We start from the raw sequence: 20,338 nt of genomic DNA on the forward strand, positions 1-20,338 counted from the left end.
TTGGATTTCTGTAGTGGGTTTAATCAGGCACATTTATCATCATTCATTAGTCAGAACAAGCCAAAATAACAACAACAACAACAACAACAATAATGCAGTTCTCAATTCCTAACATCTCTGTTTCACCCCGCCATTGCTTGTGGATGCTCAGCTCATGCATACTGTGGCCAGCTCCATCTCGGTCCATCTTCATTCAAACTGAAAACCCGACACACACAGAGGGCACCTGCCCTGACTCATGCATCCCTTGTCACCCAGGCACTGGATTCCAATCGAGAGGGCAAACAGTGCTTCTTGGTTCAATACAACACATGGCAGGGCCTAATTCTAGACACTAGGCTGTCTGAAATGCCATTGGGGACAAAGTCCATCCCTACATCAGGCATTGCCTCTGAATTTCTAATGACTTCACAAGCCGAGAAAGGCAAAGCAGCCACAGCTCAGAGTCATATGTGAGGATTCGGGCCTCAACTACTACAGGATTCTTGGAAGTGGTGGGCTCACTTCAGCTCAGAGCGACACGCTTAGGTATTACCTACTTTCTGAAAGATTCTAGACAGAAACTGTGGCATCAAGTGCTAAACACCTCAAACCCTTTGCAAAAGTGAGAAGGCCGAATCCATTCCCCTTCTGTCCTGTGGATCCCTTGAGGAGTCATCAGTGGCCCATGAAAGCCTTTCCTAGCCACAAGGCATAAATAGATATATAAAAATACATATTGGTAGGTTTCTAAATCTGACAGTGCTCTCTCAAACACAGCTCTGCTCAGTGGCTTTATTACTGCGCCTCTGCAACAAAACGGTGCCGGGGGGTGACCAGTGACGTCAGGAACGCCAGAATGAGGAAGTCAGAAAGCCCTTGGGGACGGGAACCTCCTTGCGCTGCAAACATTCCTCCAAGAACCGCTTGAGGCGTCTGAAGGATCCCATCTGTCCCGAGCTTGTAATGGCTTCAATCCTGGGGCAGTAGTCCTCTTTGATGAGAAGGATCATCTTCCAGAACTGGGCCTGATACTGCTTCATGAGGGCATTCCCACACACCTCTAAGAAGTCCAAGAGGAGGGTGGCCGTCACGTCCGGCAGGGGCTCCATGTTTAGTATCTGTGCCAACCAGCGCCAGCCATGGTTTAAGCCATGAGGGTGAACCTCTTGTCGAGTTCCATATGGCCACCGGAGCTGGATGATGGCAGCATAGAGACGCATCATCCCGGACATGCGTTTCAGAAAGCAGTCCTGCTGCTCCACCTTGGAATCCTTCACTTGGTAGCCAAGCATTCTTTGATAGTCTTCCAAAGCCATTCCCTCCCTGGAAGCTGGGTAGAGAGGGACAGAGTACGGACAATTCTTGTGCAGATGAGCCAAGATGAGGTCCCCCACCCTCGGGTGCAGCTCCCAGATCCCGGACGCTACGGCGGCGATGGGGAACGCAACTTCATGATGAGAGGCCACCTCTTCCTCTCCTAGTTTCACAAACTTCTCTGCCAGTTTGTACTGGACAAAGTCCAGGCCCTGTGGATTCAGTGTGATGGACACAGAGCGCCCACCAGATTGAACAGGTTTCCCAGAGAGCAGGTTGTGGATCTTGACAAAGATCTCCTTCAGCTTGGAGCCTGCGATGGTGGAGATCTGGCTCACTGGGATAGTGGCTGCCTTCTGGAGGTCCATCTTTATCTTTTTGACCTGGCTGTCTTTGCTGCCGGTCAGTCCCTCAAAGGCCAGCACACACTGACGGGAGGCCTCCTGCAGCTGCTGGTGCCACTGCATTGTACTGTCTTGGACCTTCACCTGGAGGCCATCACTCCGTGTCCCTCCCGGGCCCTGGCTGGGAGCGGGCACTCATTGTGGACCTCTGGCCTCTGCTGCACCTGTGCCTCTTGCCGCTTCACCCGGGCCTCCTCTTCAATCTGCCTCCTCCTCTTGTCTTCACACGCCCTGGCGACCGTCAGGAGGTCCCGCATTTCTTGCAGCGCGCTCTCGGCCACGGCTTTGTCCTCTGCCGTGGGAACGCCGTTCTCTGAGGTGGTCCGAATGATCCCCGCGATGAGGCCGCGCAGCTGGTTGCCTCGGCTCCGCAAGGCCAGCAGGTCCACCTTCGGGTCTCTGTGCTGGCCCACGGAGTCCAGCTGCTGGTTGAGGTGCAGCAGCTCCTCCTGCAGGGCATAGAGGCTCCGCAGGCGGAGCTGGCCTTCCTCCCTCCGCAGCCGCTGCTGCTCTGCCTCCCACAGCTTCAGGTTGAGAATCTCCGCTCTGTAGCGATGCTCCGCTTTCAGCTTTTCTTGCTGTGCCAGGGCTTCTCTGGAGCTCTTGTCCAGCACTTCCCTCAAGTCCTGGAATTCTTTGCGATGCTCCCGTTCCTTGCGTTCATCAAAACGCTTCAGCTGTTCAGATGCCATCTCAGAGAGCGTTCGCACCTTCCTCCCCTGCTCCTCCTGCCACAACCTCAGGCCCTCTGTTCCTTGCATTCTGTGCACTAGCTCATACATTCGGATGCAGCCTTCCACCTCGATGCCCCTGGAGGACCGAAGTAACATGGGTTCCGTGTGCTGGGACCCACGTGTGCCCTTGGTCCCACCTGGTGTTGCTGGTGTTCTCGGGGATGCTGGTGAGAAGGCAAGGCTTCTTATGGGATACCTGGGAACAAATGAAGGTTGGTCCAGGCCTGAAGTGGAGCTAGATGATGTCGAAGTCTCTGAGGCAGACAGGTTCTCTTGTGTGGGGGGTAGGATATGATCTACCACCCATCCGGCGTAAGAAGATAGCTGGGGAGTGGACGCACGTTCTTCTAAAACATCCTCGCCCCGCAGAAGCCAGTCGCGGCGGTAGCAGAGGCGACCTTTGCCGGAGCTGCGCAGCGCCTGCAGGGCTCCCGGCGGCGGCGGCTGAGGCAGCGGCGGCTCTCGGACGGCATGGCCCGTGCTGCAGGCGCTCTTCCGAGGTGCCGCGGGTGGAAAAAACAAACCCCTCGAATCAGCCGCCCTGGAAGCGGAAGCGAGCGCTCCCTCACTCTAAAGTTGCTTCCTAATTGCTCTAGCCAAGTTCTGGCCAGGATCTCCAGCCAAGTTCTGTCTCGGATCTCCAGCCAAGTTCTGGTTTGGATCTCCAGCCAAGTTCTGGTTAGGTTCCCCAGCCAAGTTCTGTGTCTCCTTGCCTTGGGACGTCTGTATTTATACCAGGTGATTTGAATCCTGTCGGTTTCTATTCCAAAGTTAGAGCTGGTTGGGCGCTGGCAGGCGGGAGCGGAGCCACAGACAGGCTATTCCACCGGGAATCCACCAATCACACCGCCGCAATGGGCGTGGCTGCTCTAGCGTGGCTTATGATTGGCTCAGCCCTCCCGCCTCGGTATATATAAGTCTCCCTCCCTGCAGCACAGCGACTTGTTGGTCAGACAGCCAGCGACTCCACAGTGGGAGGGGTGAGAGCAACTTTTTTACATATGATATCGGTGGACTGTGGTGGCCGTTACAGGTGGAGGCATGGAGGAGTGCGCTTGCCTCTGCGGCTTGGGCTCTTCGCGGGGATGTCGGCATCCTCTGGAGTGCCAGGGCCCAGCTGAGACATCAGCGCCGACACCATTTGGTGGCTACTGTGCATGCACATGATGGCCTGCCTGGGCTGCTATGTCGGTGCTCCGGGCTGAGCCCATTGGGGCGCACATGACCTCGTTACCCATTCAAAGTGCTGAGATCGAAATAGCTGCTGCTGGTGCAGGACCCACTGGAGAGCTGCTGCCCACAACCTTCCCAAGGACCCAGCCCAGCCTCCACGCTACTCCTGGCAGTGTGCTCTGGCGCCCGTAGGACTGGGCGAACTTTCGGAGTGTGCACACCTGCGAATCGCAGCTTCCTGCTGCTTTTCCCTTCGCATTCCCTGGACTTGGAGGATTCAACCCCTTCTCGTGGCAACATTGAACACCGGGAAGACGCATCACGTCTTGTTGGGGGGGGGGGGGTATTTTACTTATTTTATTTTATGTATTATGCTGTATGAAATGATTTATGAAGTTCCGCTGCATCTACTTTTTATCCCGTACTAATAAAAGTCTGCACAACATGTCGTGCTTGTGATTGGGTTTCATTTCTGATCATGTCAGATCATGTTTGGCATCATGGTTATGCTACAAAGCTCAGGTCCCTGAGAGGAGAGTGGAGTCTGATGTTCCTTGAAATGACAGTAGTTTGGGCTCCAACTCTAGGTCCCTGCCTAATCCCTCTCTCACAATCAAGGTCATCCCCACCCTCAGGGGCACTAAAAGCCCTTAGGAATTCACCCTCCAAAGGTGCCCCTCCCTTCTGTGGTCCTTCGGCAGCCTCAGTGCCCCTCTCAGAATCCCTCAGTCCATGCCCACCCCAACCCCAGCCGAGGAGCCCTCCCTGACCTGGACAACTTCAGAACATGTCCAGAATCCTACCTCTGCCTCAACCATGCCGTGAAAATGCGAGCTCTCTGCAGCTTCTGGAAGAAGGGTGCAAGGGCTGATTGAAGTGATGAATTTACTCATAGATAAACCGTGTCTCTGCATTCCGCAGTTCACATAAGAAAGAAACCAGATGTCATCCAACAGTGCAGAAAGTCACCTGGACTGGAGGAATGCCTTAGTAGACACAATGACATGTACACCACAGTGTGACCCTGGGATTCCCTTCATGAGTGTTTTCAACCTCAGAGTGCAGAACATGATTCACCCTAGAGAGAAACCATGTGAATGTCATGGAAGAGGGAAAGGCTTTCTGCAACGACCTGGGCTTAGAAACCACAATGCTGTGCACAACGGAGAGAAGCCTTATAAGTGCGGTGAGTGTGGGAAAGCCTTCAGTCAGAGTTCTTTCCTTAGACAGCATGAGGCCATCCACACAGGAGAGTAACCACATGAATGTTCCCTCTTTGACAAAGCTCTCAATCAAAGATCTTACCACAGAAAAGCAGGATTGAGTCCATCCGGGCAAGTAGTGCTATGAATGTCACTAGTCAAAGCTCTGGCCTGAACCCGCACCAGAGAATGCACACGGGGCAGAAACCACATGTATGTCCCATGTGTGGGAAGGCTTTCCGTCAAAAGTCTGAGCTGTCGACATGTTACCACATAACACACACCAGAGAGAATCCATGCGAATGCGGTTAGTGTGCGAACGCCAACATGCGAATCTCATCAGACACCAGAGTTCCTACACGGGAGAAGAGCCCTAGACATGTCACCTATGTGGAAAATCCTCCAGTCATGGTCCTTCCCTTAGAAAACATGACGGAACTCAACAAAGGAGAGGGAATCATGGAAGACCAACGCTGTTTTACACATTATTCACTCGAGTGAAATGATGCAGGGTAAAATCAGGTGAAACCTTTTATTCATCAAACAACACTGGTCATGTACGGGACCATTCACAGTGTACAAACCACTGTGTCTCAAAGGCGAGGCATTCGCTGATCACTTATTTCTTACTCAACCTAAAATATCCCACACCAAGGATACAGCAATCCCAAATGGAAACCCACATACTTAGTTGTTTCTATATTAGAAAATATGAGGGCATGTGTGCTGTGTGTTTGTGTATGTGTGTGTGTGTGTGTACGCGTGCGCGCACGGGAGAAACTGCCTGTGCAAACACTAATAAAGAGCCCTTCAACACACAGCTCAGCAAGTAATGAAATGTCTGTGGAAATGAAAGTTGCTTATAGAAATGTGACATCCATTGCAGGAAGCTAGGGTGATCTGGAAACTTTGAATATAGAATTTTGTAAGAAATTCATCTTTCAGGACAGCAATGCTTGCCCATATTGGAACAAGAAAATCTGTTGCGAAAGAAGCAAAGTGTTGGTGTGGTGGTTTTCCTTATGCAGTTTTGAACACATACATTCAGGTTCACACAGCCCTTTCCCCAATGGCTGCTTGGAAACATGGTTGTAGCCTCCGTCAATGTTTTCTTCAACACGATCTGCTTAAGACACAGCCAAGATCTTCTGCCTCAGGTGATAGACGCCTCTGTATGACGGGACCCTGTTCAGGCAAGTTCATTCGGGCATAACAAAGGCTCTCACGGAAAAATCTTGGTGGGACATCATTCTATGGCTCTGCTAAGTGGGGCCAGGAGACAGAGTTCTAGACAGTCTTTTTTTTTTTTTTTTTTTTTTTTGTTCGTTACACACCCTGTTTCTCTTTTAGACATCATGGAGCAGGGGGCCTCCAGTCCCAATTTACAAACCAAGGAATCGGTTGGGTTATCCCTTGTGGACGTCAGGGCCGTCAACTCTCGTGGAGACCAACGTGCTCCCAGGAAGCAGAAATCATGTCCAGTTAGGGGAGAAGACACCCTGAAATGGGAAGAGGCAGTTCAGATGGCGAGCTGAATGTAGCTAGGAGATCTCACAGTGTGGTTTCCTTTGGCATTCCATCACGCAGGTCATCGTTTCTCAGGTGGATTCTAATAAAAGCCCCCTGGGGAACAGCACACTACCGAGTCCTCTTGAGGGTAGGGCTGTGGGAAATTGATATAGGGTTACGCCTCAGACTGACCTGCTGGCAAAGTCACAAACAAGTCCTAGCTTGAAGGGCACAGTCCTCTTAGCATAATTAGGCTTGACCTTATAACACTCCCTAGATCTTATCTGGGAAAGCTAATGGGATGAGGAAGTGCAGGAAGTGTAACCATGGTCAAAACAAGTGAAACTCACAAGAACTGTGTGACTATGGTAATCACTACCTTGTTTACCTCTCACTATAAAAGCTTGGTGAGGCCTGAGCACAGTGGAAGTCCTTCTCCCTGAGTTGGACTTGCTCGCCTGGTCCCCCATATTCCCAAATTATCTTGTGTCTTTTCTATTTCATTTGTGTGCGGCTCCACTTCCAGACCCGAACCCTGAACCACGCAGGATGTGGAGGGAAACACTTACGACATCTGGTGCCCGTCGGGAACTCTGGAAGTAAAGGTTTCGCTAGAGCGAAAAAATGAAGTTTCACTGGCAAAGTGAGGAACAAAGAATTCACCATAAAGGTAGGAAAATTCACCGTAAAGGTGGGTTATTTCACCGCACACAAACGCCCACAATCAGCTACAGTGGTCCGGAGCTGTAGGCGGTGTGGGAACGTTTTCTCAACCAGGCTAACGGGGCAGGATTCGGCTTTAAAAAAGTAGATTGGGCTTTCAAAAAAGTAAGAAACTTTATTACAGACTGTTGCGTTGCATGCTTAAGGAGCTAAAGTTCCAGGAGATAATCTCTTATAGTTTTTGCATGTTGTTATAGAACATAATTTTTGTTTTCTTGAAAAAGGTACATTAGATCTTAAAAGTTTGCCAAAAAGTTAGAAATCGAAAAAAGATCAGCAGCAGGGAAAAACTTGCCTCCAAAGTGTTTTCCCTTGTGAAACACAGTATTTCATTTACTAGAGCCTTTGAGAGAGGCCAAGGAGGATAAATCTCCTCCCCTTGCACCTTCCACTCCTAAAGAGGAGCAGAAAGAAAAGAAAAAATGGGAGGAATGGCCTTCATGGCTCCCTCCACCTCCATGTCCTAATTAATTCTCTGTTAATAGAATCACCTGTGCAAAAACACCAAACTATAAAGAAATTGTAATATTAAAAGGTACTCTTTTAAATCAGGAGGGAAAAAGAAGAGCGCCATTGTTCAAATTAAAATCTGTTTCTTGACCTGAGGCAGAAGATCTTGGCTGTGTCTTAAGCAGATCATGTTGAAGAAAACATTGACGGAGGCTACAACCATGTTTCCAAGCAGCCATTGGGGAAAGGGCTGTGTGAACCTGAATGTATGTGTTCAAAACTGCATAAGGAAAACCACCACACCAACACTTTGCTTCTTTCGCAACAGATTTTCTTGTTCAAATTAAAATCTTAATTTGTATTTGGAATCTAAAATCTGTAATAAGAAATGAAATTCCGCTACAGAATCCACCTCTGGTGTGGAGAGATTCAAAGGTGGCAGGAGAGGGCAGAGTTTTCGGCTCGCCCGTAAAAAGATTAGTTTTGTTAAAAAATTATCGGAGAACATCTTATGACAACCAAACTTTGGCTAAGATAACCTTGGGTGCTAGCCATGACTTTAGAAAGCGAAATAGGAAAAAATTTAAAATGTCTTTTTCTATTAAGCATGACTTTGGGAAAAATATGCCATCTGAGTCATTTGTTGAAACTTCCCCCAAAGCAGGATGGTGAGGGAAGGGAAGAAAGCACATGGCCATCCAATATGGACGCCCCCTCCCCAACTATTCTAATTGAAAAGTTTCACAAAATTAAAAAAATTCGTCTGGGATTTCTGTGCACGTGTAAAGAGAAAAACTGGCTTGGAACTAAAGCGCGCATCGTCCGATTTTGGACATCTAGATAGAGTTTTGAGCTGAAATCTCTTTACAAATGTACAGAATAAAACCCAAGACTGATTATTTCCTAAGAAAAATGGCGAATTTGACCCAGGGAAGAAATGCAGGCTGGTTATAGCAACAAGATTGTTATTTTTCCATAATAAAGTGATTTTTGAAATGTTAATAAAGCCTGTTCCAAAGTTAATCTTAAAAGCCTCAAAGAAATTCAGTAAAATTGTCTGTTACAGAAAATTTGCCAAAGCAACTGCCTTAAAATGATAATTGGGTTTGAATCTAAAAACTTATACCTAGGTATTTTGAAGTGAAATAATGCTGAAATATTGATCTGAGTGTGCCTCATACTAAATCTAGAGGACAGAATTAAATCTGTTGGTTGATTATGTCTTGCATTTTTGAAGTTTATTCTTAAAAATGTTATTGATTGAGAAATGCTAAATATTTGACTTGCCAGCTAAAAGTTTAAGGTTCAGATTGAATTGGGAAAAATTATGTAATTGAGGTAGCTAAATGCCTAAAGTATAGAGATTTATCTTTGAAAAAATAACTTTTATTTTCTTTGAAATAATTAGAATTCAAAATATGTTACTCATTGATCTGATTAAAAAAGAGGATAAATTCTGTGATCCCAACTGAAATTTTTATATTCAAAGATCAGTTTTAATTTAATTGATATCTCTTAATAATTATAAAAGGTATATAATCTTTAAATCATATATACACATATATATTTGATGGTCTTCCAAGTTGGATTTCAAAACTATAACCAAGGAATGACTTTGGGACATTTCACGGGCCCTGAAATGTTTTCAAAAGTTTATTCTCTCTTCTTAAAGGATTTTTTAATAAAGCCAATTTAATATACTTGAAATCACATGGAAAGCTTTATCAAATATAAATTAATAAATATATTTTAAGTTTTTGCCTCTAAGAAAGGGCAAAACAAGTTATTTTGTTTTATATTTCTTAAAATACAGCAGTAGAATTTTAAGATGTCGTTTAAAATGACAAAAGCTCCTCGCAGCTGCATTTTAAATTAGGCTGGAGGTGGGGCAGCGTTTGCACCTCGTGAATCAGACATAAAACTTTACTAAATTTACTAACTTTATTAATAAACACACCTGCTATAAGAAGCCAGTATCTTTATAAGCAGCCTAGTAAAGTAAAACTCTTTTCAAAAGGTTACTGAAGGCTTCCCATGATCCCTCTGTATATGCAAACAAGCCGATAGGGAATGCTGTTTAAAAATATTATCTTAAAATTAATAAAAGGGAGAAATTTTAAAATTTTGAAATATCTTCCACTAATATTTATTGGAAATTGAATTGCCATGGCCTAGAGCAAAGAATATCCTTACATGATATTGTTCTACACTGTCATTGTACATTTATCCTAAACAAATTTACAAACTAATTCTTTGAATGTCTGGCAGGAATTTAATAAGGACATTAAAGGATTTAATCCCTTTCACTGTGTGGAAGGCTCCCTGGGAAGGCACTTGAGCATTCTATATTGACCTCTCTTGCTCTTTTTGTCAAGAGGGTCCCTCTTCTTACAATCCAATTGCCCACAGCTGTTGCCTGAGCTCTGTTCATGCTGAGGTTGAAGCCTCATGGTGGCTGGTGCCGTGGATCTGTCTCTCGCCCAATGGCATGAGCTAGGACCTCCCTGGAGAAGAAACCTGGGTTCCCCAAGATATGTGCAATGCCGGGGCCCCACCAGTAGGTGAGGGAATCCCAAGGCAATTGCTGGGCGTGGAGGCCACAGGGGCATAGGCTACCAAGGAGACAGAACTGTACCTCACATCACCCTGCTTGGCCCCGGAGGATGGCTGGTTAGTCAAAGACGGGTAAGATTCCTCGGGGAGGAACAACCTAAGACAGGCACAGTCGCAGAGGGGCCAGCAGAAGAGAACTTGGGGGTCAACAGAGGTGGAGCACGGATCCTCACCCCCCCCAACTATGCAGGGGATTGAGCACTCACCCCTTCTGAGGGAGGTCTCCTGCCCCCATGGCTGCTTCTTGCTTCCCATGCCCAGCCCAGATCAGGACCCAGGTAACAGAAAGAGACTTGGCCCAGCTGAGATCAGTACCCAGACAACAGAGACTTGGCTGACAACAGCTACCCTATATCTACATCCAACCTAATACCAGGAATGCTCAGGGCTTTCTCAAGGATGCAAAATAATCCTTTCCATTAACATTTACAGTGTAAACTAAGATTGTTGTTAGAGTATTAAATTTGACGGTAAAATAGCAGTCAGGTTTTCAGATTCAAATTGGCTCAAGAAGTATTAACCAAAATTTTCATTTCATGGTAAATTTGCTTAACATGCAATGATCCTAAAGCAGTCATATTTTTGTGCAAAAAAAAAAAAATTAAAATTTACAGTTATCTAGACTGCATTATACATTTTCCAAAAATCCTCCTAATAATTAAGTCAAAAAAGGGGGGGGATAGTGGAAAAATACCATGTAAGGAAAAATATCCTGTAACTAAATTACATCTAGAAAAAATATTTTTCATTTATAATGCTAACAGACACCTAGGAAAACACACAAGGTGTCAAAATAAGCCAAAGGAAAATCATTTGGGCAAATATAAAAAGGACCCCAAGTAAAATTCCATTTATTAACCTTCGGTTGAGAATATGTTTGTATATTTTCAGAAAACAACTTCAAGACCATGTGGATTCCTGCAACAGAGAGGAATTCTCAGGAATGCTCCAGCCATGAAGACAAGAGGAGAGACAGTTCAGAGATGGAGACGCTGACGACGCTTTGCCATGCTAGCAGTCAGCAGCTGTGCGTCGCTGCAGGTTGCCCAGGATCAAACCAGAGAGGGTCAGACCTGCATTGCCACCATTTGTCCACCATCCAGAACTGAAATATCATTGCTGACATCTACACATAAGGAACTGTCGGACATTGAAACTTGGACTCAGAACTGTTAGACATTGAAATTGGGACTTAAACCATTTTTTGTTCTTGAAATGTTATGCTTAAGTTTTAAAATGTTTTGGGTTACGGATTGGCATTGTTATTGTTTTAATTAGCCAGTTTTGTTTTTGATGTGTAAGTTATAGTAGCTTAATAATAAAAAAAAAAAGGGTGAGATGTAGGAAATTGATATAGGGTTAAGCCTCAGACTGACCTGCTGGCAAAGTCACAAACAAGTCCTAGCTTGAAGGGCACAGTCCTCTTAGCATAATTAGGCTTGACCTTATAACACTCCCTAGATCTTATCTGGGAAAGCTAATGGGATGAGGAAGTGCAGGAAGTGTAACCATGGTCAAAACAAGTGAAACTCACAAGAACAGTGTGACTATGGTAATCACTACCTTGTTTACCTCTCACTATAAAAGCTTGGTGAGGCCTGAGCACAGTGGAAGTCCTTCTCCCTGAGTTGGACTTGCTCGCCTGGTCCCCCATATTCCCAAATTATCTTGTGTCTTTTCTATTTCATTTGTGTGCGGCTCCACTTCCAGACCCGAACCCTGAACCACGCAGGACGTGGAGGGAAACACTTACGACACAGGGCCATGGCTGTCTGGCCACCTATGTCTGCCAGGCCCTAAGACAGGCGCAGGCAGCTGCTAGGTCAAAGGACTAATCAATGATTGGGCCTCCCCGAGGACCCGCCTGCCCCACCTCACCCCCATCCCACCCCACCCCTACGCACAGGCGTGCGAAAAAGCAGGCACACATGCACGCATGCAAGCACGCACACACCTGCACAAGGGGCGGGGCCTGAGGGCAGCGCTGCCTCGAGCCCCATTGGTTGGGACCGCTGGGTGGCGAGTACCTACCAACTATTTAAGGCGGCACTCGCAGGGCGGTTGCCACAGCTCCTAGCCCAGAGGGCCAAGGAGCATCCAGGATGCAAGACCCCGGTTTTCACACTGGCTCCCGGTTGTCCCCAAGCCCCCGGAGGGAGAGGACGCGGCTATGCCGCCGGCGGCGGCCTTGCACGGTGTTCAGCGCACAACAGCTGCGAGTCCTGGAGGAATTCTTTAAAGGCAAACCCTAAGGGACCTTTGAGGAACGCGAGACCCTGGCGGCCAGGCTGAACCTGCAGGAGGACCAAGTGAAGGTGTGGCTCAAGAGCCGCAGGGCCAAAGAGCAAAGGTTTCAGCGACTGCGCAAGCAGCAAGGCCAGGGAGCCCAGGCTGCGCCTCAGACACTGGCAGCCTGCGCCCCTCAGCCCGCGCCTGCGCCCTCCTCTGCTGGCCCTGCGTCCCAGGAGGACCCTTTGCTCCCTGCCAGCCCTGTGCTGCCCGCCATTTCTGTGCGCCCTGAGGAGCCAGTGTTCCCCTCTTGCTCTGTGTTCCCAGTCGGCTCAGTGCTCCCCGCAGGTCCTGGGCTCCGCGCTGCCCCTGTGTTCATGGCATGTGCTGTGCTCCTGGCGGGTCCTGTGCTCCCTGCAGGATTTGTGCTCCTCGCTGGCCCTGTGCTCCCCACCAGTCCTGTCCTTAGTGAAGCCCTTTACACCACGGGGGCCTTGTTTTCGTCATCCTCCCTCAGCACAGACCCTTGCAAGTCTTTCCAGCAGCAGATCCCAATGCCTCCACCTACAGCCAGGCCTTCTGCCACCCCTTTCCATCTGGGGGCTCTGGGGAGCACCTCGCCTGCCTCCACCAGCTTCTGTTGTCCTCTGGCATACTTCTCTCAGAGCTAATATACAAAAGCATACACATTTTATTCACCTCAACTTCAACCTCTGCCTCCCATGACCTCCAAGGCCCGCTTAGTTTGGTGTTTTTGCATCTCCGGTATCCCCCTTCCGGCACCCCTCCCCCACGCTCTCCTTTGGAGGAATAAACACCAGCCATCACAGCCATGTTCAGCAGAAGGAGAAAGAGAGAAAGAGAGAGAGAGAGAGAGAGAGAGAGAGAGAGAGAGAGAGAGAGAGAAACATTGATGTGAGAGAAACATGGGTTGGTTGCCTCCCACAAAAGCACCCTGCCCAGAGCCAGGATAGAACCTGGTAAGTGCAACCATGTGTGTGCCCTTGACCAGGATTCCCTTGTGACCCCGAATGGAACCTTCAGCTTTCCATTGCATGGTAGGACCTCTCACCTACTGAGCCACACCTGCAGGGCTCCGTTTTGTCTTTCAATTGGATCTTGTCATCTGTTTATACTAGAAGAGCTCATAGCCAGTTAAGGGTGCTTGCGATGTTATGGTTTACTGAGTGTTTTGGAATCCTCTGTTTCTCTTTTGTTTTCCTGCTCTCTCGTCCTGTATGTTGAGGACTTTCTGTAGTGCTACGTTTGAATTCCTTTCTCTCATTTCTCGCGTGCCTCCAATAGACTTTCGTTGTGTGGTTACCTGGACTCTTGACTTAGGACAAATTACATTGGAGGTTGAAAAACCAAGAGAAACACACACACACACACACACACACACACACATACACACCCCAAACCACCCCCAAGGTAAAGCCCTACCTCACACCACACTCCATCACTGCTAGATGTATTCAAGGACAGTTGACAACTTGGATAGCAGAGACAGTGAACAGGGCTTCTATAGAGTTATATGTCAATTTTCAAATGAAGCATGTGGTTAAGGTCATTTTTAAGTTTTTTTGTTGTTGTTTTTTTTGTTTGTTTTTTTTAGTAAACTCATTAGGTTTAAGGGCATCCGTTTGCCACGGATGGAAAGGACAGACAGATATGTGACAGGCAACGATAAGCACTGAAATAGTCCTTAAAATCCAGAAATTCTACTGATTAAAAAAATACAAATGGGACTGATGTTTGTAACCATTCACTGCCCAGAAATAGAATCAATTGCAATGAATGAAGAGAAATGAGCAAAGAAATAATAAAATAACATAAAATAAAATAACCTCCCCCCCCCCAACACTCTTCACGGGTCCTGGGTCCGAGGAGTCCACACAAGAGGCGACACCAGGCATCGCAGCCAGGTTCAGGAGAACGTTTCCTTGAGATGCTTTTGGTGAATGCCACCTGAAGGGCGGGCCGTGCGGGGGCCTAGCCTGGGTCATGAGCTTCCCCACCCTAAACTTGACCTCCAATGGGTGATGACGGCGATTCAGTCCTGGGGCCGCCGATTGGTGGGTCTCTGGCTCCTCCCACCAAGCTCTTGGGCTATAAAATGGAGCAAGGTGAGCGGCCCAGGGCCTTCTATTTGCAGAGCTTCTCAGCCCTGGGAGCTTTGTCGCCTTCGTTGCTCTCCAAGGCAGCTTTCAGAGGAGCGATCTTGCAAAGACCCTGTCTCGGGTCATAGAGGCCACTGAAGTGCCTGGCTAGAACCTGGCTAGGCTGCAGAACAACTGAAGGCTGTTTCCGTGTCATTCCTTCTTCGCTGACTCCGTGCAAACCTTTGGGAACCCCTGGCCCTCTGGTGAGTATGGAATTTAAATGTATATGTTTTTATTTTTTTGAGTAAATATCTCAAAAAAAATGCCTACTTTTGGAGCACTTTAATAGAGTGATCTTTGGTATAATATGCTCTTTCATTATTTATTTTATCTTATTTTAGAAATTGTTGGGGCCTGAAACTCAAAAAGCGAAGGCGCAGTTCCCGGCATTCCTGGTGGGTGGTACTTCCCGTTGACCCCAAGCTGATGTGAGGCACTTCCGGGCCTCTGTCACTAAGGCGGGGAAGATGAAGGCAGTGTCCGTGTTGGTCCGGGTTGAGTGGATAAAGAACTGAGTGAAATCAGGGAGAGGCGACCTGTTGGACTTATATTGGCTTCTCAGCGAAAACAAGAGCCACGGCAGTTCCACTTACAGAGATTTCCAGCGAGCTCTCTATGAGTTATCACACCATGTCATTCAAGAAAATCTGAAGCCCGAACAAGCAGCTGATGTTTTCAATGACATCAGCGAATTTCGTGAGGATGTGCCTTCCATTCTTGCTGATGTCTTTTGCATGTTAGATATTGAGACAACCATTTTAGAAGAGAAGAGCAAGAGAGACTGTTTTACGCAATTGGTATCAGCGTCTTTGTATTTCGTTTCAGACACGATTCTAAAGGAACTCCTGGATCCAGAAACATTGGAATCATTAGGACTTATCAAACAATCAAGGCAATTCCATCAAAGATCAGTGAAAATCAAGACAAAACTCTTTTATACGCAGCAAAAGTTCAGCTTGTTAAGAGAAGAGAATGAAGGCTATGCTAAGCTGATTGTTGAATTGGGGCAAGATTTATTGGGAAATATGACTGGTGATTTAATCTTACAAAATATCAAATCCTTAATAGGAAGCTTTCATCTAGATCCCAATAGAGTTTTGGGTGTCATTTTAGAAGTGTTTGAATGCAGACCAGAATGTGATGACTTCTTCATATCTTTATTAGAATCTTGTGTGAATATGTGTGAGCCACAAACACTTTGTCATATACTTGGGTTCAAATTCAAGTGTTACCAGGAGCCGAATGGAAAGACTCCTTCATCTTTATACAGAGTTGCAGCAGTGCTCCTACAAGGTAATCTTATTGATTTAAATGATCTCTATGTACATCTTCTTCCAGCTGATAATTGCATGATGGATGAATATAAATGAGAAGTGGTGGAACCTAAGGCCATTCTTCGAAAACTTATGGTGGCTGTATTGTCTTCTGAAAAAATGGATAAGCAAGAGAAGGCAAAGGAAGAGGAGGAGGAGACAGTAGAAAAGCCACCTGACAACCAAAAACTTGGTTTGTTAGAAGCCTTATTAAAGATTGGCGATTGGCAGCATGCGCAGAACATGATGGATTGGATGCCTCCATACTATGCTGCTTCCCACAAGCTGATAGCTCTTGCTATTTGCAAGCTTATTCACATAACTATTGAGCCTCTCTACCGAAGAGTTGGTGTTCCTAAAGGTGCTGAAGGGTCACCTGTTCGTGCTTTGCAAAATAAGAGAGCGCTAAAACAAGCAGGGAGCTTTGAGGATTTGAGGGCAGATGCCTTCAGTATGTTCTGTTACCTCGGTCCCCACCTTTCTTGGGATCCCATTTTACTTGCAAAAGTGGTGCGCATAGGCCAATCCTTTATGAAGGAGCTTCAGTCTGATGGAAGGAAACAAGAGGTTCAAGAGAAAGTGGACGTTATTCTTAGGTGTTTACTTGGCATTACTGACCAGGCCCTACTTCCATCTCTTTCTCTAATGGACTGCAATGCTTGTATGACTGAGGAACTATGGGCGATGTTAAAAACATTTCCATATCAGCATAGATATCATCTGTATGGCCACTGGAAGAATGAAACTTACAACAGGTCCCTACTTTTAGTAAAAGTTAAAGCTCGAACGATAGACCAAGCTAGAGATATCATGAACCATCTCACCAAGGAAAATGTGAGGCCTTCTGGAAGACAAATTGGGAAATTGAGCCACAGCAATCCAACTATTTTGTTTGATTATATCTTGGCAAAAATACAGATGTGTGATGAGTTGATGGCACCTGTAGTAGATTCACTGGAATGCCTCACCTCATTGAATTACGATGTCTTGGCCTATTGTATCATCGAGGCTTCAGCAAATCCAGAAAAGGGAAGGATGAAACATGACGATACAACCAGTTCAAGCTGGCTTCGGCCTCTTGTTAGTTTCTGTGCTGCAGTCTTTCCTAAATATCCAATGGATCTGGCTGGTCTTCTGCAATATGTGGCTCATCAGCTCAAGGCAGGCAGAAGTACTGGCCTGCTTATATTGCAAAAAGTGGTACATAAAATGGCAGGAATAGAAATCACCGGGGAAGAGACGATGACAACGGAGCAACTAGAGGCCATGACTGGTGGAGAGCAACTAAGAGCTGAGGGAGGTTCTTGTGGCCAGACCAGAAACATAGAGATTAAAGGATGCCCTATTGGACTATGACCTTGCTCTTCCCCTTGTTTTGATGATAGCTCAGCAGGGGGATAGGGTGATCTTACAGGAAGGTGGAGAGAAAGATCTGGAACTGGTGGGAAAGCTCTATGACCAGTGTCATGATACCCTGGTACAGTTCGGTGGATTTTTAGCACTGAATCTAAGCACAGAAGAGTACACAAAGAGAGTGCTTTCGATTGATGTGCTCTATCACGAATTTTATATACCCCATGATGCAGCATTTTTCTTGTCTAGGCCAAGGTATGCACGCCATATCTCATCCAAATATGATGAACTTAAAAAATCAGACAAGGGAAGTAAACAGCAACATAAAGTCCACAAGTACATAGCATCATGTGAAATGGTGATGGCGCCTGTTCGTGAAGCGGTAGTCTCATTGCACGTTTCCAATGTCTGGGATGACATCAGCCCTCGATTCTATGCCACATTCTGGTCACTGACAACGTATGACCTTGCAGTTCCACACACCAGCTATGATCGGGAAGTCAGTAAACTTAAAGTCCAGATGAAAGCACTTGATGACAATTAAGAAATGTCTCCAGAGAAAAAGAAAAAAGAAAAGGAGCACTGTGGCCAAGCTGCTTGAAGAAGAAAAGAAACAAATGGAACATGTACAGCGAGTTCTACAGAGACTGAAACTAGAAAGGACAACTGGCTTTTAGCCAAATCTAGACCAAAGGAGACCATCACAAAATTTTTACAGCTGTGTATATTTCCTTGATGTATTTTTTCAGCAGTCGATGCTGTTTACTGTGCTCGTTTTGTTGAATTGGTACATCAAGAGAAAACTCCAAATTTCTCCACACTTCTTTGCTATGATCGAGTTTTCTCTGACATCGTTTTCCACAGTGGCAAGCTGTACTGAAAATGAAGCGCATCGATATGGGAGGTTTCTTTGCCGTATGTTAGAGACTGTGACTAGGTGGCACAGTGATAGAGCCACATATGGAAAGGAATGTGGAAACCACCCAGGATTCCTTACTATACTGCGGGCAACAGGATTTGATCGGGGAAATCAAGCTGATCAACTAGACTATGAAAATTTCCAACATGTGGTACATAAATGGCACTACAAACTAACCAAGGCATCGGTACATTGCCTTGAAACAGGTGAATATATTCACATGAGGAATATCTTGATTGTGCTAACAAAAATACTTCCTTGCCACCCAAAAGTTTTAAATCTGGGTCAGGCTTTGGGAAAAAGAGTGCATAAAATCTGCCAAGAAGAAAAAGGGAAAAGTCGTCGTCTACATGCATTAGCTACCAGCTACTCTGGGTAGTTGAAATGTAGGAACTCATACATGATACCTGAAAATGAGTTTCATCGCAAAGACCCCAGTCCGAAGAACGCAGTACACAATGGGCCTGTTGGCGGGTCTTCATCTTCCAGAGGAAGTGCATCTAAATCTCATGAAAGCAGTGCTGATGACAATGATAACTCAATGGAGATGACTCCTTCACCACTAATCAAGAGTAAGGAGAGAGAAACAGGCAGGAAAGGATTGGACACGTCAAGGGAAAGTAGATCCAGAGAAAGAGAGAAAAAAGATGAAGAGGACAGAAAAGGTCGGAAACGGCATCACTCAAACAATGACCGGAAAGTGCTACCAGACTTAACGAAGAGGCAAAGGAAAGGAGAAAATGGAACGATGGCGGTTTAAAAACACAAAAGTGAAAATCCAAGTGATAATCCTTATCCAAATGAGAAAAACAAGGGGGGGGGGGGAGTCAAAATTCTTCAGGCAATGAAAAAGGCAGCGATTCATTTAAATCTGAAAAGATGGATAAAAATCTCCCCCAGTGGCAAAAAATGGTATACACAGACCCCTAAGTTGAAGGTCCCTTGGAGGAGGATGCCAACGCTCCATGCATCACTCTCGGAACAGTATCTCCCATAATTAAGAGCGTCTGGTGTTGCCCATTTCAGGGGAATCTGCTTGAAGTCAAAAGATGACTGCAACCCACCATCCTCTAGACAAGTCATTTCAAAGTCATCAGTTGTCAGGATATTCTTTTCACCTCTAGTCAGTTCCTTGCAACACGGTTCCTGTGAATACAATTTTCATTTGAAATGCGACACCCGGAAGCAGCATCTGATGAAAATTTCATCCCTTTTTTTCTCAGAAAAGAGAGGAAACGGCCTCCGGGGACTCGTTCCTTAATGATGTGAATAGACTTCGGTGATGTGCAAACTCCTATACCTTTGGTGATATTGGGATGACTGATTGTATCACGTGAGGATTTTGGCTTCTTGAAAAAAATTTAACTTTAGTCCCTACTGGGAGCCGATCCACCCTTGCTGCTTGACGCAGTCGCTGCATGGAAGAAACATCTGCACAGCTTACATTTTTCAAGGGACCTGGCGTGTAGGACATATGTCTGCTCCCCCTCTTAAGCGCTATGTGTTTTAACCAGGATCCCCTCCCCGAGAAACGGTCGTTTCCCCAGCTTAGGTGTTAACAGGACTATGGAAGGAAATCAATCAGTAAACCCCCCTATTATTACAGAAATACCATGCACTACTTATGAAGAACTTGGACTAAGACCATTGGCAATAAATGTGGGACTTGCTTGGCCCACATCCCCAGGGTTTTGCCCACCAGGGAAAGCACCAGAACCTATACCCCTGGAGATCCACTGACACAGGGAAGTCCCAGGGAAGGCAAGCAGCAAGGCTGGGAGGACATGAACTTGACTGGGTAGGATAAACTCCTTCAGTCACTTCCTTGTAGCTTATCAGTAGAGCAGTAGAAGAGTGACCTTGGAATATCCCTTATAATGGAACACAAGAGATTAACCTAGACAAGATCAAAATCAAGAGCACTAGATAGAGACTAGAGACAGGATTATGGACATGAAACTAGGAACAGTAGAAGGTTTCCTGAAACATACCATGATGTAATCTACACTAATAAAAGAGAAACATGGTAATTAGCATACGACCGCTACCTTTTTCATTGGCTAATCAGTGAGTATATGCAAATTAACTGCCAGCCAAGATGACGGCCGGCAGCCATGCACTGAAACTAGCAGGGAGGCTCGCTTGCTCCAGTGACTGAGGACTCCAACGTTCCCCACCTAACTTGCCGGCCTCTCAGCTGCAACTCTAAGCAACTATGTAGTATGTTGCAAATAAGAAGCTAAACAAAACCCCAGAAA

At 46.3% G+C, this 20,338-nt stretch overlaps 2 pseudogenes; one reads left to right on the forward strand and one right to left on the reverse strand.

Moving 5' to 3' along the window:
- Positions 1–824: 824 nt before the first annotated feature.
- LOC139001058 (mRNA export factor GLE1 pseudogene) lies at positions 825–3,599 on the reverse strand (annotated as a pseudogene).
- An 11,363-nt stretch (positions 3,600–14,962) lies between these two features.
- On the forward strand, positions 14,963–19,632 carry LOC139001053 (THO complex subunit 2-like; annotated as a pseudogene).
- The last annotated feature ends 706 nt before the right edge of the window (positions 19,633–20,338 follow it).

This window comes from Myotis yumanensis, unplaced genomic scaffold (assembly GCF_028538775.1).
Source record: "Myotis yumanensis isolate MYYU_CA2020_CCGP unplaced genomic scaffold, mMyoYum1.0.hap1 SCAF_80, whole genome shotgun sequence".
NCBI classification, from domain to species: Eukaryota; Metazoa; Chordata; class Mammalia; order Chiroptera; family Vespertilionidae; genus Myotis; species Myotis yumanensis.